This window comes from Gallinula chloropus (genome assembly GCF_964237585.1).
Source record: "Gallinula chloropus genome assembly, contig: HAP1_SCAFFOLD_94, whole genome shotgun sequence".
In the NCBI taxonomy this organism is placed as follows: Eukaryota; Metazoa; Chordata; class Aves; order Gruiformes; family Rallidae; genus Gallinula; species Gallinula chloropus.
In genome coordinates, this window is record NW_028168154.1 from 59,470 (window position 1) to 87,373 (window position 27,904).

General features: G+C 47.7%; 2 pseudogenes across 2 annotated transcripts in view; both read right to left on the minus strand.

Annotated features, from left to right (window-relative positions):
* Positions 1–1,851: 1,851 nt before the first annotated feature.
* Positions 1,852–24,414, minus strand: LOC311204747 (nischarin-like; annotated as a pseudogene). Its single transcript has 14 exons — positions 24,400–24,414; positions 20,409–20,492; positions 19,478–19,660; positions 15,109–15,157; positions 13,434–13,597; positions 11,783–11,935; positions 11,150–11,218; positions 10,565–10,750; positions 10,236–10,364; positions 9,719–9,832; positions 8,807–8,915; positions 5,348–5,469; positions 4,441–4,496; positions 1,852–3,204 (listed from the first exon to the last, which is right to left on the minus strand). The product of its transcript is annotated as a nischarin-like (transcript).
* A 36-nt stretch (positions 24,415–24,450) lies between these two features.
* Positions 24,451–27,904, minus strand: part of LOC311204748 (hydrocephalus-inducing protein homolog) — a 69,478-nt pseudogene continuing 66,024 nt past the window's right edge. The window contains exons 66-69 of the transcript in view: positions 27,286–27,407; positions 25,778–26,024; positions 25,249–25,459; positions 24,451–24,544 (exon numbers count right to left, since the gene is read on the minus strand). The product of the transcript in view is annotated as a hydrocephalus-inducing protein homolog (transcript). The remainder of the gene's footprint in view (positions 24,545–25,248; positions 25,460–25,777; positions 26,025–27,285; positions 27,408–27,904) is intronic.

A 27,904-nucleotide genomic window follows, 5' to 3' on the forward strand; every position in this document is an offset into this window, starting at 1 on the left:
ACTAACGATAGTATAAAAGAAAGCCGTTAGCCATAATAAACCGATCACTTTGCTTACATTAAGCGGTGTCCCGTCTCTCAGTTGCGGCAATTCACCACCCCCCTTTGGGCCCGGCCATCCAGCCAGTTTTTAACCCAGCTGAGGGTCCCCCTGTCCAGGCCAGTGGCAGCCAGTTTCTCAGTCAGAATGCTGTAAGAAACCGTGTCAAAGGCTTTCCTGAAGTCCAGGGAGACACATCCACAGCCTTCCCCTTGTCCATTAAGCAGGTCACCTTGTCACAGGAGGTGATCAGGTTAGTTTGACAAAATCTGCCTTTTGAAAACCAATGTTGACTGGGCCTGAAGCCCTGGGCATCACGCATGTGCTCCATGACAGCTCCTAAGATGACCCTCTCCAAGGTCTTCCCCGGGACTGAGGTCAGATTGAAGACAAACCCACAGGCGGGGATCAGGTGGGTAACCCTAGTAAGGGATTAACCATCTCTCTTACCTGACTGATGCTCATCAGCATGAACAAATGAATCATCCAACAGAAAGGGAATAGCTTTTGCTGAGAGAAGCACACAGGCCATCACTTCCATACTGAGAGTCTTGTACAGCAGAACTGAGGACCACATGAGATGTCTCAACTCTTCATTTTCCACCTAAGACAGAAAGCAGATGCTGCAAGTTACTTGCACACTTTGATAATCCAGGCAGCTTTATCATCACAGGCTACTAGAGAAACAGTTTCAACAGCTGGAGCATCTAAAGATGCTGTGGTCAAAGAGCAGAAGCTCACCTCAAGGCAGTTAAATGCAGCACAGCTTTGAGGTGCACACAATGGAACTCCACTGTCTGTGTAAAACCATATTTTCCTGTCATGGTCAAGTTCTTCCTCATTTTCTGCCCAAAACTACAAGTAGGAGCTAGCACACAGTAAAGACTTGGCACAAAAGACACTGCGGACAAAGTTGATCAGTGAGCAGTGCCAACAAGTCTGCTGAGCCTTCAGATGCTACCGAGGGGCTGGATTTAATGACCTTAAGAGACCTTAAGAGACAGCAACAGCACCTCTTGCTGTTACAGCTGCTGTCCAGGGAGGCATCTGCCCAGCTTGATGAGTTTACTGTGAATCCTCAAGTGAGGCACCTTTCTTTATCAGCATCCCTTGATGTCAAAAGAGAAGCACAGCTTACCATTTGTGCTCACTGAAGATTTGGAAGTGAGGGATGTGAACAGAGTGTCTCTCTCAAGTTGCTTTTCAATTGAGATTTGTACTCAGAGCACAATGATTTATCAAAGTGCCACACTCTGAGCTTAGGGTATTATTTGTATTTTTAAATTTGGTGTTCCCCACACAGACTGTACATCTCAAGTTAGGTTTATCTCCTCGTGTTTCTGGAGTTCCTACAGCCAAGTACATACTCGTACATCTATACTGCACAAAGGCGCCACCTACTGATTTAGTGAGATCCCATCACAAAGTCATTCCACTCCAGTCATTTTCACAGCATCACAGGGGCTGGAAGGGACCCGGAGAGCCCTACAAAAATTAATACTTTCATTCAGAAATCAGGAATGGGCAGCTTCTACTCTGAATAGTTTGCTCTAAATGGTTTCTCTTGAGCATATCTATCAATCTGGCATGACCTCAGCCTGGGAGCATGGGAAAGGCAGGTCTCCTTCCATAAGAAAAGACATGTTGCAACTATAAACCAAACCAGAAACAAAACAGGTAGACAGGTACGGCCCAGGATAACCCTCCACACACACCACAGGCCAACAGAATGATGAAGCACGTTGCCAACACTGCAGGCCCAAACCCATTCCCAGTGACAGCTGCAAACTCACCAGCAAGGCCACGCTGGCTTCAGCAGAGCTTCTGTGGGAACTGTTCCCTTGCTGACTGACCATGCCTGTCTGCCTCCACCATGGGGTTCCGTACAGCGTCTGCTTTGCCTGAAGCTTTGACAACAATAAGAGTCTTAACATCCTGCAGGAGCCTCCGCAAAAGACTGTAGATTCTGAGGAAGTGGAATTTCTCATGAGGGAGAACAAACACTGCTTTAACACATCTGTATCCAACAAGCAACTCCAGCACGTGGCCATCCAGAAAGGAACCCTTCTGCTGGATGGAGCCATGAGTCGGATGCAGCACCAGTGATGCTAACGGCATCCTAGTCAGCTTAAATACACTTCTCCACTCTTCTGTGCCTCCCCATTTACCTGGCAGCAAACTGAAATCCACCTTTACTAGGTACAAATGCTGGCGTGTTAGAAATATCCAACAGGGATGGACCACACAGGGACCCTGGGCAGAAGCCTTAGACACTGAAGAATAAAGTGCAGGACACAAAACGGGTTTTGACCAGTCCTTGTTACTACCAGCTGACTCTGCTTGGTGCAGGAGTTCCTGGACACAGGTTTTCTTCCCATAAACAAGGTATGTTGGGAAACAACCTTTTATTTCAACATCATCTGCTGAAATGCAATTCAATTCCATAAGCTGGCAGAGAAACTCTGGGAGGTTTGCTGGTCCACAGTACAACACGGAGCTTGCTAACACTGACGGGTACTGTTGAGAGCAACGCATGTGTAAACAGGAATAAAAGTCTTGCAGGTTCTGGGGGTCTGAAACAACAAACAAGCAGTTGTCACCATTTGTCAGCTTCAGGGTTAAACAGATTTCTGGCAGGAGAAAGCCAAGTTCCAGAAGATCAGTATATGGAAAAGACAGCACCAGCTTCAAGGCAGAAGGGATGTGCTGGCAATTTCCTCTCCATTCCTGACAAGGAATCTCAAACACAGCTGGCAGATCTTCAGTCAAAACCAAACAGGAAGCAAACTGCTTGAGGCCTTTATGAATGTGAATAGAAACACTCCAGAGAATTTTGACTATTGCAACACTCTCCACTGCTCCCTGGTCAGAGGGCCGAGGATCTGAAGTAGTGCTGAACTCAGAAGTCTCATCTCCTTTGTGAAGCCCCATTTCAAAAGAGCCATCTTCTTTGTCTGCGGTCTTGGTGTCACCCAGAGGGCTCCCTTTCTCCTCTGTAAAGCAGGGAGGGGGGGGGGGAATCTCTGCACAGTCTGCACTATCAAGGCAGAAAGGTGCTGGGTAAAATCTTGGTTTGTGGCAGTGTATGACATACAATGAAAAGGCAAGATGACAGTGTTACAGGGGTCAGGCACTGCACGCTGTTCTTCCTCTGAAGGATCCAAACTGCAAAAGAGATAACAAGGCAAAGTACGAGCCTGAGTTTCAAAACAGTCACAGCTACCTACAGCTCATGGTGCTGCTGCTGCTCTGAACTTTGAGGTATAATCTTGTTACTGCAGTTACATCAGCCTAATTTCATAAAACATCTTAAACAGTCAAGAATGCATAGGTTGCAGTTGTATTCATTTCTGTATTTCTTTAATACATTTACAGCATTTAGTTGATAGAAATATTCCTAATTCATATTATTCCTTTATCCTGCCACTGATTTTTCAAGATGCTTTCAGATCATCTTGTGTCTACACATTGTTTTGTCTTTACATAGTAACTATTTAATTTGTTAGATCAAAAATAGCATGGCCAGTAGGTCTGGGGAAGTGATTGTGCCCCTGGACTGGGCGCTGGTGAGGCTGCAGCTCGAGTGCTGGGTCCAGTTCTGGGCTCCTCATCACAAGAAGAACATGGAGGTCCTGGAGCGAGTCCAGAGAAGGGCAACCAGGCTGGGGAAGGGGCTGGAGGGCAAATGCTCTGAGAAGCAGCTGAGGGAGCTGGGGGTGTTCAGCCTGGAGAAGAGGAGGCTGAGGGGAGCCCTTCTCCCCACCTCCACTGCCCTGCTAGGAGGGTGCAGAGAGGTGGGCAATGGTCTCTGCAGCCAGGGGACAGGAGATGGGACAAGGGGCAATGGGCTCAAGCTGTGCCAGGGCAGGGTCAGAGCAGATGGGAGGGCAAAGTTCTTCCCTGGCAGATTTGTGGGGCTGTGGCACAGGCTGCCCAGGGAGGGGCTGAGTCACCTTCCCTGGATGGGTTTAAAAAAAAGGGTAGATGAGGTGCTCAGGGATATGGTTTAGCTTAGGACAGGAACAGTTGGACTTAATGATCTTAAAGGTCTTTTCCAACCTTGTGATTCTGTGATCTTCATACTGTGCACAGCCACTGGTTGAGAGGCTGGGAGTGTGCAATTTATCAGAAGTTAAAAATAAAGTGTTTAGCTCATCTTCCATTTCCCAAACCCAACAGGCACTTTGCAAATCACTGGCTGGAAGCCACTGACTCTATTCCAGGGTTCAAAGGTTACAAAGACTTTATACTCTTCCCACTGATTTCAGTTGAAAACAACTAGAGGCAGCGTGCAACCAGACACACTGGTTTGCCTTAAAGCCGGGTCTGAAATGCACCATCCACTATTGGGACTCAAAAAGCTGATGGGGGTTCAAGCCAGAGCTCAGAAGTGTCACTTACCCCATCTGGGGATCACTTCCATGTGCTTTACAGGAATCCAACAGAGAGGCAGGTGCCTACAGAACAAAGAACCATCAGGCAGTGGCAGCTGCTGCCAGATTTCAGCAGAAGTGAAAAGCAAAGTCAACGTTGGCTCCTGCTTTTTAAGGCCAGCAGCTCCCTGCTGAGTCGTGACTGCTGTACCCGTGGGCAGCTGAACAGCTGACCTGTGAGGATGCTGACACACCAGGTTTTTAGTTCAGGCTGGGCACTCTGAGGCAGCCAGGAACGCAGTGAGAACAGATGTGGCCTGTAGGCCTTTCAGCACACTACAGACTTCAGCAGCAGCGCACAGCCAGGCGAAAAGGCAAAGGCCCTGGAGAAAGCCCAGCCACGCTGGCAGCAGAGGCAGAGTCCCTCAGGGCTGGCTGTCTCATGCCCTGAAGCCAGGCATATGAAGGGCATTTCCTATATAAAAAATGACACCACAACGCAGAAGTTAAACAGCTGGAGTTTGAAGGAGACCAATTAGGCCAACACCTATTGCCAGAGAGAAGGTTCTTCCCCTCTCTGAGGAAGAGAACTGTCTTCCAAAAAGTGCTGAACTGCTCAGTTCAGAGAGCAGTTCAGCATCTCAGAGCACACTGAATGAGACACTAATGCCAGGTAAACATCTCAGTCCTGACAGCGACAATTCTCTGCAACTCTGGTGAATTCAGATCATGCACTCACTTTACAAGGTGGACCAAACCCACCACTCAAATTTGGGGCTACCTCCTTTCTCAATTATAACAGCTCAGAGAATGAAAATACCTTTGCTGTGGATTACTATAACAACGTAAGTTTAATATCAGAAATTAGCTTGCAAAAAAACCCCAACCCTACCACATTAAAACTGCCATAAAATAAACACAAGTGTAGCAATTACCTGATTTCTACACCCAGAGTCTGGTATTTCAAAATATCTCTGGGGAACTGTATAGTCTGTAGGAGTCAAACTACCAGATTGCAAAAGACTGCTGGCTAGGACTGTTTCTTCACAAATTATTTCTAGAAGAAATACAAAGACCTTTTAAAGTTGCTGAAGTAAAACCAAAATGAATGTCTAACAGTGTCTGTCAAACAACTAGAATTAAGATTGTATCATCAAAATGTGACCATCAGTCATTAAAGCTGCAGGGTCTCTTCACAGAACAGCCAGGACAGAACAAAACCAGGCACAATTTTAGTATCCGTAAGTTCACTGAAAGGTGCACTGAAGACTGCTAAAGCTCATTTTTTAAGCTAACCACCAATTTAAATCTCAACATCTTGTGTGAGAATTCTCCATGTGATTTAGTTTTAACAGAACTGGTCCATTTCCTTGAAACTTGCCCTGAGTGCTACCAAAGCATTGCCAGGCTGGCAAAGCCACAGCAGAGCAGTTTGTGAGCTTCACAGCATTCACTCCCATTTTTGCAGGCGCCGAGCAAACAAGTAGAAGATCTGTAAAACCTTTACCCTGGCGCAGGAGGTCCTGTCCCTCAAATGCCACTCAAGGAAATGATCTTCCCTCGATCAGAACCTTTCTGAAGGATCCCAGCCTGACTCATCATTACAAACTGATCAGGAATGCAGTATACTGAAATATTCTCAGGGACATTGGACTTTTTGCCTGTTTGATATTCACAGCCTGGCAGGAATGCAACCCAGCACACCAGTTCTCAGCATCAGCACAGAGCCGGCCCGCTCACGCGTGTACAACGTACGTGCAAATAAACAACAGAATCCCAATCACAGAATCCCAGCCTGGGCTGGGCTGGAAGGGACCCCAAGGATCACAGAGCTCCAACCCCCCTGCCACAGGCAGGGACACCAACCTCCAGGCCTGGAGCTACACAAGGTTGCCCAGGGCCCCAGCCAACCTGGCCTTGAACACCCCCAGGGATGGGGCACCCACCCCCTCTCTGGGCAGCCTGTTCCAGCCCCTCACCACTCTCTCTGCAAAGAACTTCCCCCTAATATCCAATTTAAACCTTCCCTCCTTTAGCTTTAATCCATCCCCCTTGTCCTGCCATTCTCTACCCTTTTAACAAGCTGATTCCCCTCCAGTTTCTCTGCTCCCTTCAGGGACTGGGAGGCTGCAGTGAGGTCCCCCCACAGCCTTCTCTTCTCCAGGCTGAACCAGCCCAGCTCCCTCAGCCTCTCTCCGTAGGGGAGCTGCTCCAGCCCTCTGATCATCTCCGTGGCTCCTCTGACCCCTCTCCAACAGTCCCACATCTTTCTTGTCCTGGGGCCCCAGCTCTGGACACAGGACTCCAGCTGGGGCCTCCCCAGGGCAGAGCAGAGAGGGACAATCCCCTCCCTATCCCTGCTGCCACCCCTTTTCTGATGGGAGTCCAGGATACCATTGGCCTTCCAAGCTGCAGGAGCCACTGCTGGCTCATGCTGACAATGCATGTGAGCTGCTTCCTCAGGCATAAGAACTCCTGCCTGTATCTTTCTGGATTGATGGCAAAGTTTAGTAGATGACACCAAACCATCTCTCAGGCAGAGGAAGCACAAGAGATATTTACTGCTTGAACAAAGCAACCGTGTTAGCCAGAAGGAAACTCAAATTGACAAGAAAACCAGAACAGGGCAGCATTATTGCTGGATTTCTCTTCTCTATATATGTTTAATCTTTGCCATAAGCCATTTGGAAGCCATGTTTAAGTTGAATAAAATGCTAGTGAAACAGATGGTGTCTAGAGAAACTGCAGAGAAAACAATTCACAGAAATAGTGCATCAGAAAATGAATTCCATTATTCCTGATTTCAGGTCTAACAATGAAATAAATTGCCCAGCATAGTTCCTTTTTTTAAAAAATAGACTTCTCAAAATCAGTATTTTGAAAACAACCCTTGATAGCTAGGTATGTAGCAAAGAATTCATTTCTGTTGTTAAAGCTGAGGAATGTCCTAATCCTGTCCTACTCCTTGCTATCCCACGATATATTAATATATTTATAAATATCCCACTATATATTTATATCCCAGTTTTATATTTATTTTTATAAATATAAAAGCCCTTCCTCAAGACTCTACTACAGGAATCTTATGGAAAAGGACCACAGTCAGTAACCCCAGTCTTACACCAGTTTTCCTATAAAATTCCCAAGTAGTTCAGAAAGATCTTGGTATTTTTTCCAAGATTCATGTGCTCCTTAAACATTTGCAATAATGGAAAAAGATGCTTGACCAATAAGTAACACCTAAACAGTCACAGCCACTGCTAGCATGCATCTTTACAGCTAGCCCTGCATAAAACCACAGGCTGCCCTATAGCCAGGCTGTCTCCCTCCTGCAACTTCAATGCTTGATGCTTTAAAGCAACCGTTGGCTTAATTTGGGAGAACCTGGCACTTCACCTGGAGGTGAAAAGTTATCCAGAAGGGCTCCAAAGGCAAATCAAGCACATAAATAGCAACTAAACCTGCATCTAAATTGCTTCTCCTTTAACTTAAACGCTGTCACTTCATTTTTACTGAGTGATCTGAGACCTCTACTGATTCTGCAGAAATGCCAGGAACAGACTCTTTCCAAAGACCTCTTCCCCCACCCACCAATTCACTGCTAAGAGTAAGCTGTTTCGCCCCAAATTATGGAGACTGTCATCACTTTTCTAAATGGTTACAAAGTCGTCCCCAACCAGATACACCCTACTGCATTTTAAGCTTTCATTCAGGCAAAAGCAAAAGCATCTTTATCTCTTCTCAGACACACATGAATTTCCCAGTCAGTCAGTCCCACGGGCCCCTGCAGAAGATGCAGGACACGCCACTGTTCTACGTTCTAATGCAGTGGGTACCCTTGGTTGAAGCATCCAGTGAAATGGGATTTTCAGGTAAGGTCAGCAGGTGCTGTGGAACACAACAGTGTGCTGAAATCACAGGCTCAGTCTGAACCCAAACTCCAGAACTGCCTCTTACTCATCTCCTTTTCCGACCTCCATTCTGGCCTGACAGAAACACAGCCCTTGCCAACAGCAGTAATGGAACAGATGCTCCAGCTCCCCTTGTGCAGACCAACAAGCAGAGAAGCAGGTTTAGAACGTGTCTACAGATGCCACAGTTCCCTTGAAGGCATGTATCTAGACTAGCAAGAGAGATACAGTCCTCTGCTGCTGCTTTCTGCAGTAAAAGCAGCCCCGTGCCCCAACTTCTGTTCGAGTTAATTAACACCACAGTGAACATCAGGGCAGCTTTGCCAGGTCACATGTCACTTGCACTACGCCAAAGCTGCCGGGTCTGTCTGCTCTGTCTTGATAAGCCCCATATCCCTACACAGAACATCCAGGTACATCAGTGCAGCCTGGAGACGCAGAACCCAGAGGCTCAGCCCAGCAGCAGGATATATACATGATTACCTTGGCTGGAGCTGACAGGACGAGGCACAGAGGGAGAGGAAGGATGAACAGTAAGAGAAGAACAGTTTGGTTTGGAGCTGGCAGCAGTGAGCCTGGAGTCCTCACTGATCTAATAAAGAAAGTAGGCAATAATTAAAGAGAAATCCTAAACACACGGGACACGTCAGAACCTGAACTGCACCAAGTCTACAAAGATTTCCCAGTTGGAGTAAAAAGAACGTTAGTACCAAATGTGTTGGGTTTCTGAGGGGTGCCACACGGTGGTGCTCACATCCTCTCAAGTTCCCATTGCCCACTAAGCAGAATTCCACTAAGAATTCGGTTAGAGAAGTCATTCTGATCACTGATCCCTGCACTGACAAAACCAGCAGCAAGTTTCACAAACCACAACGACAACAGGATTCTTAGGCTGCAGGGGCATCACAGCTCCTGATAATACAACTTATTTCCAGAACAAGATTAACCCACTGCACAGCAGACAGGAGAACAGGACAATTCAGACTTCTGATCCTTTCCCATTGCTCAATACTCGCAAGAAGAAAGTCTGGGAAAATCATTTCAGTCCTCTGCAACACAAGCACTGATCTCACACCTCAGCACTCTCTGTATAAGATGGAAAATACGGCTGTTGAGGTCAGCTGCATATTTATTGTGTGTACCATTAGGCCATTTTCTCTTTTCCTCCCACTTCCTCTATCCCAAGCCAGCAGAAAAAGGAACATCCTGAAACTGCACTGAAATCTAAATAAGAGAAAGAGGTGATGTTCAAACCTCACACTGCAGTAAAGCACAAACACTGCACACACTTCCATGAGAAGTGAGTTTAAGGAATTCTGCTCAAAGCCAATCTGGAGAGGACTCACAGGCTTCTTTTGTACCTAGCACGTTCTGCTCTCACAGCACCCAACTCACCTTTTTATCAGAGCTGCTCAGTTTGTGTTTCACCTCCTTGGCTTTCTGAATGGCTTTCAGCACTTCCACTGTGTCTAGTTCCTTTTCTGTGGTGACAGTGTTATCCAGACAGACCTAAAAATGTTAAAAACATCCAGAAATACAGAAAACAAGGCAGCTCTGTAACTTATTTTTACTTATGTCATAAATAAATAGTTTGATGCAGATGCTGTGCATGTCTGTAACCCTGTAAACAAGGTAATGACCACGTCAGACCTCATGACTTGAATGCAAACTCAGAAGGGCTTGAGAAGCTCCACACCCCACTGGCACAGGCACCTTCCAACAGGAACACCCTGTTACCCAGTGAAAGCAGGGCAAGCTCTCCCTTAGATCTGAGGAGCACGCCCAGCAGTGTACAAATGGTTCCATTCTCTAGAGACGTACTCCAACCCCCACTAAAAACTCCTCAGGCTTGTAGAGCATTCACACAACTTTCCTTACCAGGCTTTAGAAAGAAAAAGCTGTTCTTACATACCTCTGAAGCCCTGTCCCCAAACTGAGCCAGTACTTTGGTCCCATAGTCAGGGATGATGCTCAGTGGGTTGCTGGATAACACCACCTTTTCTAAGCACGGGAGGTTTCCTATATTTTTTACTTCATCAATCTGAAAGTTTTTCAGTAAAAGGATGAATACACAGATTGGCTAAATGAGAACACCACCACAGTCTAAGCATTTCTTGACTAAATTACATACAAACAGTAACCAGGAAAAAAAATTCTCTCCAGCCACTTTATTTGCACTTTCACCCTCTAACAGGAATCACTTGTGTTCTAAAGCAATCTGACACTAAAATCAGTAGTTACCTGTTCGATTTTGTTGTTGCTCAGATCCAAGTTGACTAAAGAGTACAGCTTGTTAAGACCACACAGCCTTTCCAGCTGATTTCCTGCTAGATTCAGAGTTTTGATGTTTCCCAGTCTTGTGTGAACACCTTCGAGCGATGTCAGCTTGTTGTAGGATAAGTCCAGGTGAACAAGGTTGTAAAGATGCTACGAGAGCACAGAAAATCCAAGTCACACACCAATTTGCTAAAATTAAACCATATCAAAGGCTTGTCCATTTGCTCATGCTGGATGCTGCCCAGCTGACAAACACAACACGAACTTGCTCATTACACAGGATTAAGCCTGCAGGAAAGGGAACTTCCTCCACTCTATTTTTCCCAAGCCATTGACACAGCTAGCAACGACTGAATTTAGTCAAGAACTACATGTTGCATGTCAGTGTTGGCAAGTAAGAAATGCACCCTTATGAGGGCTTGATGCTAGGAAGCTATTTGGGCTTAAACTCTTCTCCGCTAGATGAGTGGCAAAATCCTTTAGCAAAACAACCTGTGTTGGAAGGTCCTGGGCAGCCTGGCAAACATCACCTTCAAAAGCATCCCTTACCTGTAAGTTTTCTACCAGAGACACCCCATTGTGACTCAGGTCCAGGAACTCGATCTTGGGAATTAATTTCTAGATGGGAAAAGGTGCACATGTTAAATGCATTTTAGCTTAGAAACCTGGCTGTACTTCCTTCACCAACCAACTAACAGGCAAAGGGCAGGAACTTTCCAAGGCACAGTCCCTCTTCTCAGCTTTCAGCAGTAAAAAGCGTTCTGCACCCATTCTAGTGCAGCCAGAGTGCAGACACCTGCTGGTGAGAGAACCAGAATACTCTGATGAGCACGGTCGCGTTTGCATTTGACACCTGGGTTCTCACTGAAAACAAGCAAGTTGCCCCCAGTTTAGCCCCACTAACTACAGATCAAACTCATTAAGAGGCCTTTCCAGCTCATCAAACAGGCCTGTCTGTATTACACAGAACCCTGGATAAAGATTACAGAACCAAAAACCAGAGTAAGCTGAGCAGTGCATTGATCTCCACATCATTACCTTGTGGAGCTCAAGCACGGACAGTGCAAGGGGAAATCTTTCAGAAGAGAGATACATGAAGAAATTGCAAAATCGCTGCTGAGTCACGTGCCACAGAAGACCAGCCACCCTTTTTCCCCCCACAAATGAAGAAAGATTTCTTACCACTGAATCATCAATTTGAGAGATGCTGTTGTGACTCATATCCAAGGTTGTTAAAGTTCTCCAAGTTGGGATAACTGCTGTCACTGGACAGCTTGAAGTTGCATCCTCTGGCTCCCACTGATCAAACTCAGAGGCCTCTGGCACCAGGATTTCCTGTTAAAGACAAGCACCCTAAAAATATGTTACCTGCATCTTTGGTGAAAGCCCATTGTTTCACAAGCAATCCAAATGACCTTATGGAAGAAAGATCCCTAAGCCTTATCATCACCCAGATTAAAGTTAAAGGTCTTAAAGCAGGAGCTGAGTGTGTCAGAATTATTTTAGATCCACAGGGAGGGAGTCCCAAACACTGGCAGCCAACCCAGGCTGGAGAATGGGAAGGAAGAGAGGGACTGTGAAAGGTATGCTCCTCAGACCCTTGCCAAATCACAGCCCAGAGAAGAAGCCACACGCATTCAGCTCTCGAGGAGTAACAGAAGCACATTCCAATCAAAGCCAGGGGATGAAGTCCAAGGCACTGACAAGATGGGTTTGAAGAAAGCATTAGACCATCTCATAAAAAGGCATCTAGTTTTCCCATGTGCCCATAGCATTCTGGCCAGAGCACATGGCACCAGTGCAAAAGGCAGGCGGTTGCAGTTCTGGTTGCTGTGAATAAAATTTTGGGAGAAATCTCTTAAGGTTTGGGTTTTTTTTTGGTCTTACGTATATCTTATAAACTCTGAAGGCTCCCACTCACAAGCTTTCAGAAGGGCCAGAAACTCTCAAGTATTTTTCTAAATAATATGCTGTATATAATATTTTTCTAAATCATATGTTCTTCTCCACCCAGAGAATCCTCTGAACAACAGGTTCTACACACAGAGGATGGCAAAGGCAACTGAAGATCCACAGGAATAGCAGTAGAGCTGCAGTTTTGCTTTCTAAACTTCCCAAGCCCTCCAGTGCACCTTACCCAAACCACTGCTTCGTTTCATCTTTGAACATACCACACAGTTACAAGGAAATTCTTCATGTAATAAAAGGGCTGAAAAGACACTGACCTGTAGCAAGCAGTGTTAAAAATGCTACTCAGCACAAGTCTTTGTAATTCACTGATTTGGTAGAAGAACAAAATATCAAACTGGTTCCAGACAAAAATTATCTGAGGCCATTTTACATTTGTTCTGTAATGGCATTTTTCCTAGAAATTCTGGGCCACTCATCTCTAAAACTGATGGTTTTGTTAGTTTGGTTTGGGGTTTTTTAAACTTTCCAATACAGTTAAAGGTGAGAAAGGGGACAGGACTTACACACACATGCATGTATGCACCTGTATACACTGGCCTAGCCATAGTGTTGTCAAAGAATGCAAGGTTGAAATGAATATTTCCTGCCTCCCCATGCCTATCAGCACCCAGTAAGGCTCTGTCACAGAAACCCTAGAGGGCACCGCTGAAGAGATGACATCACATGGCAGAATCAACGTCTTCCTTAGAGAACTATGTTGAAGGTTGGTAGAATAAGCACCTGTTTAACACCGAGCTCTAAATGCTTACAGGTGTTTACTGCCAGTAAAGATCTTGTGCATTCAAACCAGGCTCCAGAAGCATGCCAAGAATCCCATCACTCTGGCAGAAACACCGCCAGTACTTGTGCAAACATGGCTCACCTTGAAATACTGGAGTCGACAAGTGAAATCTAGAATATGACCTAGATCAGTTTTGGCATCTCCATTAGCACACGTAGGCTTCCCCTGCAGCAACTGTTGAGTGACAGCATATGGCTGCAAGGGTCTGATGTTGAAGACTTCTCCAGCCATTCAGAGCTGCTCTCCTGAAAAACACAGGATGATGGTATCGAACACAACGCTGCCCCAGTTACCAAAGAGTAAATGGTACCTGCAAAACCTAATGTCAGCGATTTCATCTCTGTCATTTATATTCTAAGCTCATGATTAAGGCACCAAAACAATGTCTTTTCTGCTTCTAAACTAGAAGCACTGAATTCAGATAAATTTTCTTTAACACCAGAATAACCCAAGTGTTCAAACAGGCACTCTCTGCATTCAAGCCTTAAGCTCCCAACGCAACTAATGGCAAATTTCCCTCTTAACAGGGCTGGAACCAGACAAAGTTCATTTATATAACATACAAATTGCTAAACTTTGAGATATCCCTAAGTTCAATAGCAGCAGCACCTACCATCTAACAGACAGACCTGACATCCTTTGCTAAGCTGCTGATGTGCAAAGCTGCAGCATCTTCTTGGACAGTCTGAGGACTTTCACCACACTACCACCAGAGCAAGCTCCCAGGGCAGGAAATGCATTCTCTGGCAATATTTTTACAATCCCATTTCTTTCCAGGAACACTAGGAAACAGCATCCAAAAGCCTCCTCTGACAGCATCCCAAGAGCAAATGTGGATTACAGCAGTCAGAATACATGCACACGTGGAATTAACATCTTCCTCCTCTAACTTTTAAGGACACCAGTTTGACCTGACAGACAGGAGAGCATCGGCTTTCCTGATAAGCAGAGTTCTCCAAAGACTAAAACTCCCTTTGGCTTCAGTGGGAGCAAGTCCCAGAGTCCAGCTGCACATCACCACAAGGTTCCACTCGCATACAGCGGTCAGACATCAATGATTTTGGCACTAGTGAGGCTACAGGCACTACAGAGTCAGGGAACAGTTCTTCAGGACCTTCCTTAAAGTGTTCCACAATTTGCTGAGTGCACCCTCTGAAGTGGCTTCACCTAAAGTAGATTTTGTGCCAGAACAATCTGGACCATGCTTCACCTATCACCTCAGCCAGCCAGAATCACAGCACAGCATTCAGCCTGTCCCTCAAAACAAAGCCATCATGGGTTAATCATTTCACACGCCTCCTGCTCCTGGGGAGCCACTTAGAGATGTTGCAGTAGTGCATTTCATTGTCAGCTCTCAGCCTCAGAAAAGCACATCCTTTCATTAACTGACCAGAAGGTCTCATGTTTCCTGAATTCTGGAAGAACAACATTAAGACAGGTGAAGTGATGCATTCAACACACTCTATCAAGGCTCACTGAAATGACACAAACTTCCTGACTGGTTGCACTAAAACATACCAAGAAATTCATCAATTTCTGATTTATTTCCAAAAGCAGCTGTGCTTCTGTGACAGTTCCTCCTCAAATACAGCTTGGATCAAAGCACAAATAGCAAGAAAAAGGTGAAGAGGAAGAACAAGTCTCGGTCTGATGTGAAAGGCTCAGATCTCATGGTCTGGAGATTAAATCTCACAGGTATACACACGCATGCACATGGAGGGAACCATCCCCAGTTAAATTCTTGCAGGTTCTTTACCTTTGTGGAAGAGCTCTTCAGCCAGTGCAGCAGTGATCCCATTGATCTCCTGCAAAGATTAAACCATTGCAATGAAGTGTTACATACTTACAGTTCAAAGTGTATCCTTGGCCAAAATAAGTCTCCCTTTTTTGCTGTGGTACAGGACTTTTAAATATAGAAATCAACTGTCATCACATCTTATAGATTCTCTTTGTAACTTGAAAATACTTCATCAAATTATTTAATTTCATAGTTTTTTCATTTCCAAGATGGAAAATACTGAACTACATTTAAATAATCACACACTGCATGTTTTCAAAAAGGGCAACAGCAACTAGAGCAATTCTTACTGACCATCATCAGCCCAATGCCAAACAAAGCCTGGTTTTAAAGAAACTATTACCAGTACAGTTTTCTTCAAATTTTAACATTAGACTAACCTAATGCATGAATGTCCTGGCCAAAACCAGGACAATTAAGCACTCAACATTTCCTTAGAGCATCACTAATACACTGATAACTTTAGATTAACAAGTCTACAGGGAAGAAGAGATCTGTAAAAATTAGTCTTCTGGACTTAACCTCCTTGCTGAAGAAGAATTCAAAGTCCCTGTTCACCATCCTCTATCTTCTCTGCCCTTCTGGACCTACACAGTGCTCAACCCCCTTTCTACACACTGACAGCTCCAGGAGGAAAAGAAAAAGCCTGGAAAATTCTCCCTGTGGGAATTTGTTCTTTTTAAATCTAAAGGAGCACAAAGGTCGGTACAGGTATTTCCCATACTTCACAAAACGCAAATGCTCTGTAGAAGTCCAGAAATAGTTCTGAGCTCTTCCAAGAGCTCTCTCTAAGGCTCACAAGAAGAACAAAAAACTATCTGTTATAGTTTAGGCACACACATCTCATTTTAAGGTAGCTGCAAAGGACAAACAGGCATTACAGATCATCATGAAATGAGTATTTGATGAGTTTACTTCACTGACAAACCCCTCATGGTTCATGACAAGGAAATAAATCCATGGGCCATCTGCAGCACAGTTCAGCTCTTCTGATGAGGTGAACATTTCAGACAAGCACATTCTTAGTATAACTGAAACCCCACTCACTGAGGAGGAACAGTTTGGAGAAGCAGCTCGAAGCTGCATTCCGAACAAAATCCAACAGTTCTGTTATTGGATAAAGCCAGTTACACTCACCTGGCATGCAGAGATCTGACTGAAACCCAGGCTCTGTGTTCCCTTCATCATCTGGGGGACACAGCAGAATTTTCCTACATTTATAATCGAAACAAGGTCATGACGTGGAGTATTGTAGCCCACAGAAAAGGAGCTCTAGTCCTCTGTCAGACCTACAACAGGCCTCTGTCTTCGCTCTCTTATATGCACCAATCCCACAGAAATCCATTGTTTGCAGGTGTCTCTCTACAGCAGCTTCTGGGTACTCAATTATTTTCTTTTAAAAGCTTCTATCTGGAAGTTAAGAAACCAAATCTAAGATGACAAAGTATAAGACACTGCAAGGAAGTAAGCACCCCCATATCACTGCACACCCCTGTTCAACACCAAAGCAACAATAAGGTTGTACACTGCTGTCACATCCAACTGCTGCTCTTTGCCAAGCCAGACACAGCTTTCCCCTGGAACACAAAGGCTGCAAAGCACTTGTAGTGTATTTACTGTGGTTATTTCTACACCAGTTTAGTTCCATTAACCTAGGGAATAAGATTAAATAATCCCTACTGGAAATGCTACAAATAAGAATAGACAAGAAAAAAAAAAATAATCACAGAATCCCAGGCAGCTTTGGGCTGGAAAGGACCTTAAATCCCACCTGGTTCTAACCCCTTGCCATGGGCAGGGACACCCCCCACCAGCCCAGGGTGCCCAAAGCCCCATCCAACCCAGCCTTGAACCCTGCCAGGGATCCAGGGGCAGCCCCAGCTTCTCTGAGCACCCTGTGCCAGGGCCTCATCACTGTCCCTGGGAAGATGATTTTTTTTTCCCTAATACCCAATTTAACTCCCCCCTCCCCCAGCTTAAGAACATTCTCCCTTGTCCTGTCCCTCCCTGCCCTTGTCACCAGTCCCTCTCCAGCTTCCCTGTAGCCCCTTCAGGGACTGGAAGGCCGCTATAAGGTCTCCCCAGAGCCTTCTCTTCTGCAGGCTGAACCAGCCCAACTCTCTCAGCCTGCCTCCATAGCAGAGGTGCTCCAGCCTTCTCTGGCCTTGCTCCAAGGGCTCCACACCTGTCTTGTGCTGGGGACCACTGAGCTGGATGCAGCATTGCAGGGGGCATCACTCCAGATCAGAGGGGCAGAATCCCCTCCCTTGACCTGCTGGTCACACTTCTTGTGAAGCAGCCCAGGGGACAGTTGGCTTTCTGGGCTCTAAGTGCACACTGCCAGCTCACTCTGAGCTCCTCATCCCCCAACATCCCCAAGTCCTCCTCCTCAGGATTGCTCTCCATCTGTTCTCCACCCAGCCCGGAGCTGTGCTCGGCATTGCCATGACCCACGGGTAGGACCGTGCACTTGGCCTTGTTGACCTTCATGACAGGCCCAACTCTCAAGCCTGTCAAGGTCCCTCTGGACAGCATCCCTTCCCTCCAGCGTGTCACACAGCTTGGTGCCATCACCAGCCTTCCTATATAAACTAAGGAGGCAGTATCAGGCATTATAAAGCCTCAAGCATGCACATGGGCTAATATTGTAAAGATATTTTAGAAGACCAAAGTTCTGCAGGAAGATTGTTCCCCAGTTGAATTCCTGTGGCAAATATTTAGCTTTTCTGCTGACAAGCTAACTACTTTTGGTAAATATTTAAAAAGTACTCTCAAGTCCCAAACAATTGCATTTCTACCTCAAGCCAGACTCCCCTAAACAAAGAAATGCAGATTAAACAACAGCTTCACTCATTTATGGATTAAAACTAAAGGAAGGAAGGTTTAGATTAGATATTAGAGGGAAGCTTTTTACAGAGAGAGTGGTGAGGGGCTGGAACAGGCTGCCCAGAGAGGGGGTGGGTGCCCCATCCCTGGGGGTGTTCAAGGCCAGGTTGGATGGGGCCCTGGGCAACCTTGTGTAGCTCCAGGCCTGGAGGTTGGTGTCCCTGCCTGTGGCAGGGGGTTGGAGCTCTGTGATCCTTGGGGTCCCTTCCAACCCAGACCAGTCTTGGATTCTGTCATTCTATGATAATACACAAACACAATACACAAGCATGGAAGCATTCATATGCAAGTAACAGCAGTTCTTTGAAAAAGTGAAAAGGGATGAACATTACAGCAAGGAAGAAATCATCTAACTGAAAAGTGAGAATGACTGGAAGAATTTCTGCCTGCATAAAAATCTTTGTTGAAGTTACTGGACCAAAACATTAATGAAACAGACACCATTTAAGAGAGAAACTTCCTGGTGATCCGGAAGTTTGCTCCATCTTAACAGAATTCTCCCTATGTTATCACACACATTTAATAGATTTAAAACCACCAATCAACTTACAAAAGCTCCCTCATGACAAACTAGTCCTCCTTGCTCACATCTGCAGGGCAATAGCAGCACCATGAACAGATTATCCAAGTCAAACTCAGGCCTCAGCAGGGGAATTACATTCATGGAATACAACAAAAGCAGGTTCTTCTTTGTTGCTAAAGCTTTATCAACGCATCTAATGACCCACTACTTCTGAAGCCTTTATATGAAACCACGAAGAGCCATCTCAGCACATCCCACCCTGAAGCAATTACTGGTCCTCCTTTCCACAGAGTTCTCCAGTGCATTTTCCTCTTCATGAAGTTCAATCTCCCCCTTACAACACGATGCCATACTGTAAAAAAGCCCAATTATCCACAAGAGATGAATGAACAAATCACAATCTGAACACAAAAGCAAGCCACTGCTTATTTTCCTTTACCCTAACATTCTGTCTGCTGGCTGGAGCTGTTTCTCTAGAGGCCACTCCATCAGTGTGCTTCTCATGGAGAAGCACCATTTTTCTTTATTCAGGCTACTGGAAACTGTTCCAAGAATGAACCACAGATCTAAGCAGTAACCACTAAGTAGGGGTGCATGTGGATCGCTTCTGCAATGCTCCTTCAGAGAGCCAGCACTACTGACTTCAGCCTAACAACCAATTCAGCTGCAGATTTATTCACAGCTTCCAGCTACCCTGCCAGCATTTATTTCCTCCTCTTTGAGTCCCTACCCACACTACTTGTCAGCACAGCACCTACTGCAACAAAAAGTGCTGTCAAAAATCTGAAAAATATGCTTTGTTGCATCGTGCAAAAGGCAGAAAAAGAGCAGCTCCAGCTACTTTGTGAAGATTCCACACAGGTCTCTCCAAGCAAGACCCTCAGGCCTCCGTTTTTATATGCTAAAAACATAACTTACATATCAATGAAAGTGTAGGAAGTGTGACAAAACTGTTGGAGCAGTGACAGGGAACTTGACTAGCAGAGTTTGCAGGTAGACCTCCAACTCCTTTTGCCTTTTCTCCACCAGGCTTTTGGAATTTTTCCCAATAATCTTCTTGGGAGGTAGGAGATTTTTATCTATTTTCTTTTCTGAAACAAGCTGAAAGACAAAGACCAGAGTTACGACCCAACTCACAACCTGAACTCACACATAAGATGTGACAGAACACATGAAGAGCATGTTGCTCAATCCTGGTAGAACAAAACCAATACAGTTACTTTGGTAACTTTACCTACTGACTTCGGTATTTTTCAGAAAGACCGTTTTATAAAATTGTGAGAAGCTGAATAATAGTGTTTTCTGAGATAATTGCTCACAGTTACCACAGGGCAGAATGTAATGAAGTTGATAAAGCAACAGAATTACTAGTGCATTGCTGAAAAAGCTGCCCAGTTTTGAATATGATAGATTTGCCCTCATTTTCACTACCTGTTTATTCAGCACTGGTTGGTAACTAACCCATGCTACTGCCTAAGGTCAGTTTTATCAGCCACCCTACCTAAGAGAGAGTCTTGGCATGAATCCAGCTTCAGATTACCAGATCAGCTCATCATAAACACCTAAACATCTCTTGGCAAAAGGTTTAATAACTCTAGGTAAAACTCCACTCTCCCTGATGGAAGCTTCTGCCCAAGGCTAAAGTTGTTCAGGCCAACTTCCCCTAGTTCAAGAGGGGAGTGTAAGAGGGGCAAGTAACACTACTCATACAAAGGATTCAGTCTGCACTTCAGATGGCATCTGGCAGATATTCTTGCTCTTTGAGGAAAATATTTTTGTCCCACATAACCACTACAAAAACTGTACAATATTTTGTAAGAGACTGAGGCCAGAGCTTTAACCACCTTACCTTCTCATGCAGGTCATGGAAATCACTGTAACGATGCTTGACTGTCCACTGATGATTGCCAACACTGACCTGAATAATGTACACCTGAAAGGAAGAAATTAAAGTAAGGGACAATGCAACCAAAGCATGTCCTAAAGAGAAGCTGAGAAATTCTGTGGTTCTACCTTCTGGAAGTATTGTAGTTACCCGAAAGCTAATCTGAACTCTAAGGTGACTCTGCTGATGTAGAATCCCTAATCTCATTCACAAAGCACATAAAGCAATTGCTTTTATTTTTGATACCCAAAGGTTAGCATCTAAGCCACAACTTTTTCTAAAGATCTCTGCTACATTCAGCTGGTATGCATAGCTACTCACAACAAGCCTGGAACAGCAGCATCCTTTCTTCAGTCTCCCAATTTCCACAAGAGGTGGAGGAACTTGGCGAGCATCCTGCTGTCATGTCACAGCTACGCAGAAATGGAACCTTTCAGAAATCTGGACAAGCCCTTTGGCTGCTTGGATGTTAAGTTTTTATTCCTCAGCTTCCTGAGGGTTACAACCATGCCCAAGGAATCACTGCAGTTATCTAAAGCAATGCTGCGACGGAGAGAGACGGGACACAGCTTGATGCAGCAAGAGTCGATTTATTGCAAAGAACCATTCCTGTTTATATGCTCTGCAGACGGCTGCTTTCTGTCAAACACACGGTGTTCGGGGGCTACATCTGATTGGTCAACGTTTTGCTGTCACAGCAGCATCTCTATCTTATCATGCCAGTAGAACTTCTAAACCCTCGTCAGACAGCAGCTACACCTTAACAACAGAGGACACTTTTTCCTGGAGCCTGTCCCAGCAGGGGGCCGGCAACGATGCTGCCACCTTGTTTAGTTTCCCCGAGGTTCATGGCCTAAAGGCTCCATCCCGTTATCTCTTCACCTGGCAGTGCTTGAGCCTTTGTTTCTCAAGCTGCAGGCCACAACACTGAAAAAAGTGTAACGAATCTCTGGAGTTCCCCACTCATTGTGGCTACCGAATTAAATAAGTCTATTTCCTTATGACCTAAGGCCATGTCAATGAGAAGTAACTCTTGTAATTAGAGACTCCGTGGTGGTCCAAACCACCATCGCTAACCAGCAGAGAGTATGAGCTACTGACCTTCAGATCCAAGCGGAGAATGTAATGCTGGTTCAAGTAGTGGACCTCGTGGTGCCCAGTGAGTGGAGGAGACTTGGCCGGGGCTTGTGCAAGCTGTGGCTGGTGGTGGACTACTTGGTGTGCACTGCCTCTGTCTTCAACATCGTTCTTACCAGCTTCAACCAGCTCATCTCTGTCACCAAAGCGGTAAGGGCTGGGCGAGTGAGGGTGCTGCAGGGGCTCCACAGCTGCCCTTTCAGGGAGGATGGGCTGCTTGGGGCACCTGGCTCTCACACATCAATCAAACACCACAGGAGACAGGGGGACTGAGGCAGCTCCCCTGTGCCCTGGAAATATTGCTGGGGTGATTGGCTTTGGCAGACAAGACAATTGATTCTCACTTGAATATGGGAAGAGGTACTCTGGTTTAGAAACAGGTACAGTTTGTCCATGCAGCTGTTGCAGCTAGAAGGAAACAAGGTGTGCTTATTTCCTCACCAGCCACACTTGGATAAGCTTAAGTAGTATTACCCAGCTGAAGCAGATCATGTCCCTCAGAACATAGCAGCACACCTGCTGGAAACTGATAACCCAAGCCAGCCTAGCTGCATCCTAGCACAAAGGGATTTCCTTGCAATGGGTATCAACGCCTCAGGGAAAGGTAGATGTACACAGCTGTGATGGCTCCAGAGAGGCATTGCTGAAATCAAAAGAGCTTCATTTTCACCTAGACCATCCTACCTCAGAGTATTTTGGATGGAGAAGAAAAAAAAAATAAACCTGGTAATAGGTTTTACTCTTCTACACACATTTTTTTGCTTGTTCTTCAGCCTCCTGTTCCACCCACATTTCCTTAAAACATGAATTCACCTTCATGGCTCAATTCCACTTGGAGGAAATGATAACGTTTTTGGCAAAGCCATTTTAGTGGCACCATCCCAAATCTGACCCCAACTTCATCCCAGATTTCTGCATGAGAAATATTGTGACTGTTTGTGGAAGGATCACTTTTAAAAGGCCAAAGAAAAATTTGCTGTAACTCTCCACTATCCCTTTTCTTCCCATGTTCCTTCACAATCTTGTTGATCACATTCATCCCCACAGTTCTCAGCCGCTCACCTTCCTCCTGCGAGAGGCACTGGGGCGCCGGTAGCGCTTCCTGTCAGCGTTCTGCCCTGAGTTCAGCTGAGCCGCGGCACCGGATCGCAGCGAGTCGTGTCAGTGCCCCGCACTGGGCGCCACTGGTGGCGCATTGAAAGGCCCGGACTGCGATCGCGGTGGATCGAAGACACCTTTAGTAACAACTGAGCAAGCTTTTATCCCCTCTCCTGGCTGAGGCAGCAGCCTCCAGTCAGGTTTCTGGACTTTTCATTACTACAAGAACCACAACATTCCTATACAAAAGGTTGTCCCAGGGGCGTCCTTCTGTCTGCACCTTCCTTACCGTGACGCACAAATCACATCTCTACACGACCCTCTTTTCTACTTTTTCTCTTGCTTTTGCAGCTTCTCTCCAACGATGGGCATGGGTGCTGCCCTGACTGTGGTCCAGCAGGACCCTCATGTCCATTACCATGGTCAGGGCCAGGCATGGAGCAGTCTGGCCCCAAGAGCATTGCAAGAGAGGATGCCACTCCCAATTAGGTGCTCTCCAATTAATGCCTGCCAGGGATTTATTGTACCCAGTGTGTGCCTGCGGGCAGGCTGGGCTCTGCAAGGGGCTCCTGGCACCATTGCTGGCTCAGGGCAGCCCCTGCTTCGGAGAGGCGCTCCGGTCACCGGTGGGACAGGGACATGGGTGGCACCCGGGAGCCCCTCACGCCCGGGCACCGTCCCCCTCCCCGGCCTGACAAGGTCACCCTGGGCAATGCCTGCGCCAGGGCCGTGCCGGTGCCCTGACAATGGCCCCTTCCCCCTGTGCCCTGGGAATGCCCCATTACCCTGGACCCTCCGCTGAAGAAGCAGCAGATGTCGCTGGGGAGCCAGGTTGGACCCACAGTCTCTGGACCCCCTAGTCTCCAGAACCAGCTCCCGCCACCCCAGCCCAGGTGCGTCTCCGATTCCCAGGCAGCCTCCCCCTGCCCCCCTCCCACCGCTCACTTCTCCCCTCTCGAGCGCTGCCACCTTCCTCTTCTCATAGAGCTTGTCATTCTGCGCCCGCACCACGCCAGGCGTCAGTGGCGCGGAGGTCGCTGCTGTCACCACCACACCCCAGCGTCTAATGAAAACAACTTTAATGAACCCCGGGTCATTAGCGCGCCGCTCCCCCGGTGTCACAGTTTTGTGTAGCTGGGTGCTGGGAGAGACATGGGGCTGTAGAAAATGGTTGTTGTGAGGAGCTGCTGGAATTCTCTGTGGCCCCAAAGTGTAAATATTGGGCCAAAGCGCCTCTGTGAACCACATATAGGAGAAAAAAAAAACCTGCTGGCAGCTGCATTTTGCCACCAGAGAAGGGAGTGAGGAGATGTAACGAGCTGTGCAGACACGCAGGCTGGGGAGGGTCGGGGAGGAGGCACCCCGGGTGTTGGAGGGAAAGATGCCCCTGCAGCCTGTGGAGAAACCCACGGTGGAGAGGGTGTTCCCCCTCCCCACAGTCCATGGAAAAGGCCAAGACCCCACCTGTGGCCAGTGGAGAGGCTCCACGCTGGATGGAACAGGTGGAGACACAGAGAAGAAGATGCTGTGACCCTACGTTGGAGCAAGCCTCTGCCAGCACTTGCAGCCCACAGAGATGAGCGAGAGAGATTTGCTGGGGGGGAGGCTGGTGACCCCATGGAGGACTGGAGAGACATTGGGATTTATGACTGCCCGCCATAGCAGTGATCCACGGCGGGGCAGCTGATGAACAGGTAAAACCCTGTGGGAAAGGACTCACATTGAAGAACTTCATGGAGGACAGTCTCCTGTGGGTGGGACCCCACAGCATTTATTCCACACCCTCCCTCTGTTGCACCGTGGGGTCCTGGCAAATCCACTGGAAGGAACACGCAGAACTGGTCGGGTTCATGGCTGTGATGGTCCTGGGCACACAAAGAAAAAAGGACTAATGAGGTGCTGGGTGGTTAACGATGCCGTGCCGTAACTGACATCAGGCGCTGCCAGTCCTGGACACCATCTGGAAGGAGTTACTTGGTGCAGGGGCACGACACTGGGAGCATGAACACTTCTGCTGCTTTTGAGGTGTTTCACCTAGAAACATTTCACTTGCCTTGTTTCCCAGGTGGCTATCGATTAGTGGCTATCGATTAGTGGCTATCGATTAGTGGCTATCGATTAGTGGCTATCGATTAGTGGCTATTGATGAAGCAATTAGCAGGGATACACCCTGAAGGTGGAGAGACCCTGACACAGGTTGCCCAGAGAGGTAGTGGAGGCCCCATCCCTGGAAACATTCAAGGTCAGGGCAGATGAAGCTCTGAGCAACCTGATCTAGCTAAAGGTGGCCCTGCTCACTGAAGGGGGCAGATGGCCTTCGGAGGTCCCTGCACACCCAACGCAGTCCGGGGTTCGATGGCCAAACTCTTGCATGACAGCACGGCAAGATGAAGGCAAAACGGTCAAGTGAAGTCCAGCAAGGCTCCTTTGGAAGATGGTACCAAGCAGACTGCTGGCCAAGCACCATCAGATCACAGACAAGGTACAGATGTGCCTCAGGGCTTGGAAGAGCCTCTGGTTAATGGGGGGTGATCAGGAGACCACCAGCAGAAGCCATGCCCACACCCACCTTCTGTTCCTGCTGCGCAGTCCCACTGCCGCCATCTCAAGCGCTTTCCTGTTGAGATCGAGCTCTGGCTCCTCTGGTCCCTGCAACTCCGGGTCGCGTCTCTGCCGTGATGTAGTCGGAGTCTTCCAAGTCAAAGTGGCAGCTGGGCATGAGGCTTCTCCCCTTCACAGCCACTTCTGGGCCCTTCTGATCAGGTCTCAGGTTTGGAATCCTAGGAAGAAAGGGACTGGTGTTGGGCCAGGCTAGCTGGTGGTGGCCAGGCTAACTGGTGACCTGTGTCTCCCCCTTTCTGGATCTCTCATTCCAGATTTTGCAGCCCTCCAGGAGCTTAATATTTCATACAACATCTTTCCCCCGTGTCTCCACACCTCCTTCTACCAAGGCTGGATGCTCATCTTGCTTTTCTCCTGTACATGTGCAGTTTCCCTGCCTCTCTGGGGCTGGCTGCTGCCAGATCTGCACTCCTACCCACCCCGATCCGAGGTATAACCACGACTGCAGAAGCGAGCGAAGCCTGGACGTCTCCTACCTGCAGAGCATGCGGCTCTCAAAGTCCCCCACGTATGTCGGAGAGAACTTCATCTGGAAACGCTGCTCCTGGCCAGCAAGGATGGTGCCGCTGTTGGGCTCGATGGAGAATGGCAGGGTGGGGGCACGGGCGGTGTTCAAAGACCAGCTTGAGGAAGAAGAGACCTGCTCCACACTGTGGTCCAGCTGGCTCGAATGGCTGGACTGGAGCTTCACAGAGCTACCAGAAGCGGAGGAGAGGAAATCCCCTGTGATAAGGAAGAGGACATCTGTCAAGGAAAAAACCCTCCCAAAAGCTCTGCCTCCTGGTGCAGGCAGGTAGGAGGGAGCTGGGATGTACTTGGAGCATCTCCAGCCACAGGCTTTCATCAGGAGGACTCCCCGTGAAGAGCAGGGAGAGCGGCCAGTTGGCTTTTTGCTTCTAGGCTACTGCTTCCTAAATCATATTCCCAAAATATCCTGAGGGACCCATGTGAAAGCGAGAGCTGGGGGCAACAAGCACAACGAAAAGGCCCCGAGAACTGCCTGGAGCACACCGGACCACTGAGCATCCTGCTGTAACAGCACTGGGCTGGCAGATGGGGGGTTCAATGGGACCAGGACTACCCTGACTCCATCTCCATGGCCGGGTGGCTTGAGGCAAACCTCTCCTGCAGAGCGGTTCCTGGCCAGCATTCGTTCCCAAACCAGACCCGGCAGCCAACTGGAGACACGATTTGGGGTGCTGGTTTGTGTGCGGTGGCTGTGGGGGACAGCACTGCTCCGTCCTTCACACCCTTTCCTTCCTTCCTCCTCTCTGCCAGGCTTTCCCAACCCACGGCCAGAGAGCTCAGCAGAGCCCAGCCCAGCATCAGCAGGAGCGTGCCCGTGCCGGGGAAGAGCCAGCACCAGGACGCACACGGGAGGGAGATCGGCACGTTCCCGGCATCGAGGCCAGCGCCGGGTTCTTGCCCAGCTGGGCTGCTCCTGCTGGGAAGCGTCAGAGCTGGCAGCTCTCCTCTCTCAGCCCAGCCTCCCCACTGCTCCCAAGGAGACCGTGTGCTCTGACATCATCCCTGGGGGTTAATGAGTCACTGCCACCCCATCGAGCTCCACAACTGCTGCGAGCAGGGTCCCTGCCTGCACCAAACACTCCCCTGCCCGAGCCAGGAGGGTTTGTTTCAGACGGTGACTTTTGGGAATTGTGCCCAGATGGTGCCAGCAGGTTGGTTAACTCACTTGTCACACCTCAGCTTTCCCAGCAAGAGGGGCCCTGACACCCCCTTCCCAGTCCAAACCCATGGCGCGGCTCTCCCTGAGCCACACTCAGCTCCCACACAGAGCGCACGCGTCGGAGCCAGTGCCAGAGGGTCTGAAACGCGGGGAGGGGGCAAGGAGAAGGAAGATGCTGATAAAAGTGGATAACTGGATAGGGATGGAAAAGCAATTCCTGTTTGGAGGTTGTGTGTCTTCTCCCCAAGCCTTTAGCTACCCACAAGATAACCCTGGCACCCCCAGACAGCCCCTTACCGTCCAGACTGGGCGGGAGCTGCTCCATGGTGCTGGTGGTACAGCTCACTTTGCTTTCATCCTCCACAGCCTCCAGCCAGGTGTATTCCAGGGCCACATTCCCTCTGTTGGACAGCTGGAAACTGAGAAGCAAGGAGGGGAAAAGGAAAAAGCCCAATAAATACCAAGTGAGTTGAGAAGTGACATGGTCTGTGGGCTCCTGGCAGCCCTTTCTTCAGGCTGAGGAGCATCTTCTTCCCCGGACAGCTCTGCCCTGTCCAGCTTGTGGCCCTGGTGTGTCCCATGAGAAAGTATTCCAAAGTTTGGAAGTCAAAGAGAAAAGGGCAGATGTGGTATCCCAGAGGCTTAATCAAAGGGGCTTCTAGGATTAAGGTCTTGGATTAAGGCTCTCAGGTCTCAGCTTGACATTATTTTGGTTGCAAACTCATCCTGGAGCAGATGAGGACAGGAGACACGCAAGGAAAGCGAAACCACGGCTGCTCCCGGCAGAAAGGCACAGCAGAACTGAACTTCTCCTGGCACATCTGGGCAGGACGGCAGCCACCATCTCCTGCTTGGCTTTGTGTGCAGGTAGACGGGCTCCAGCACCCAGCCAGGGCCTGGGAAGGATGAAACCATA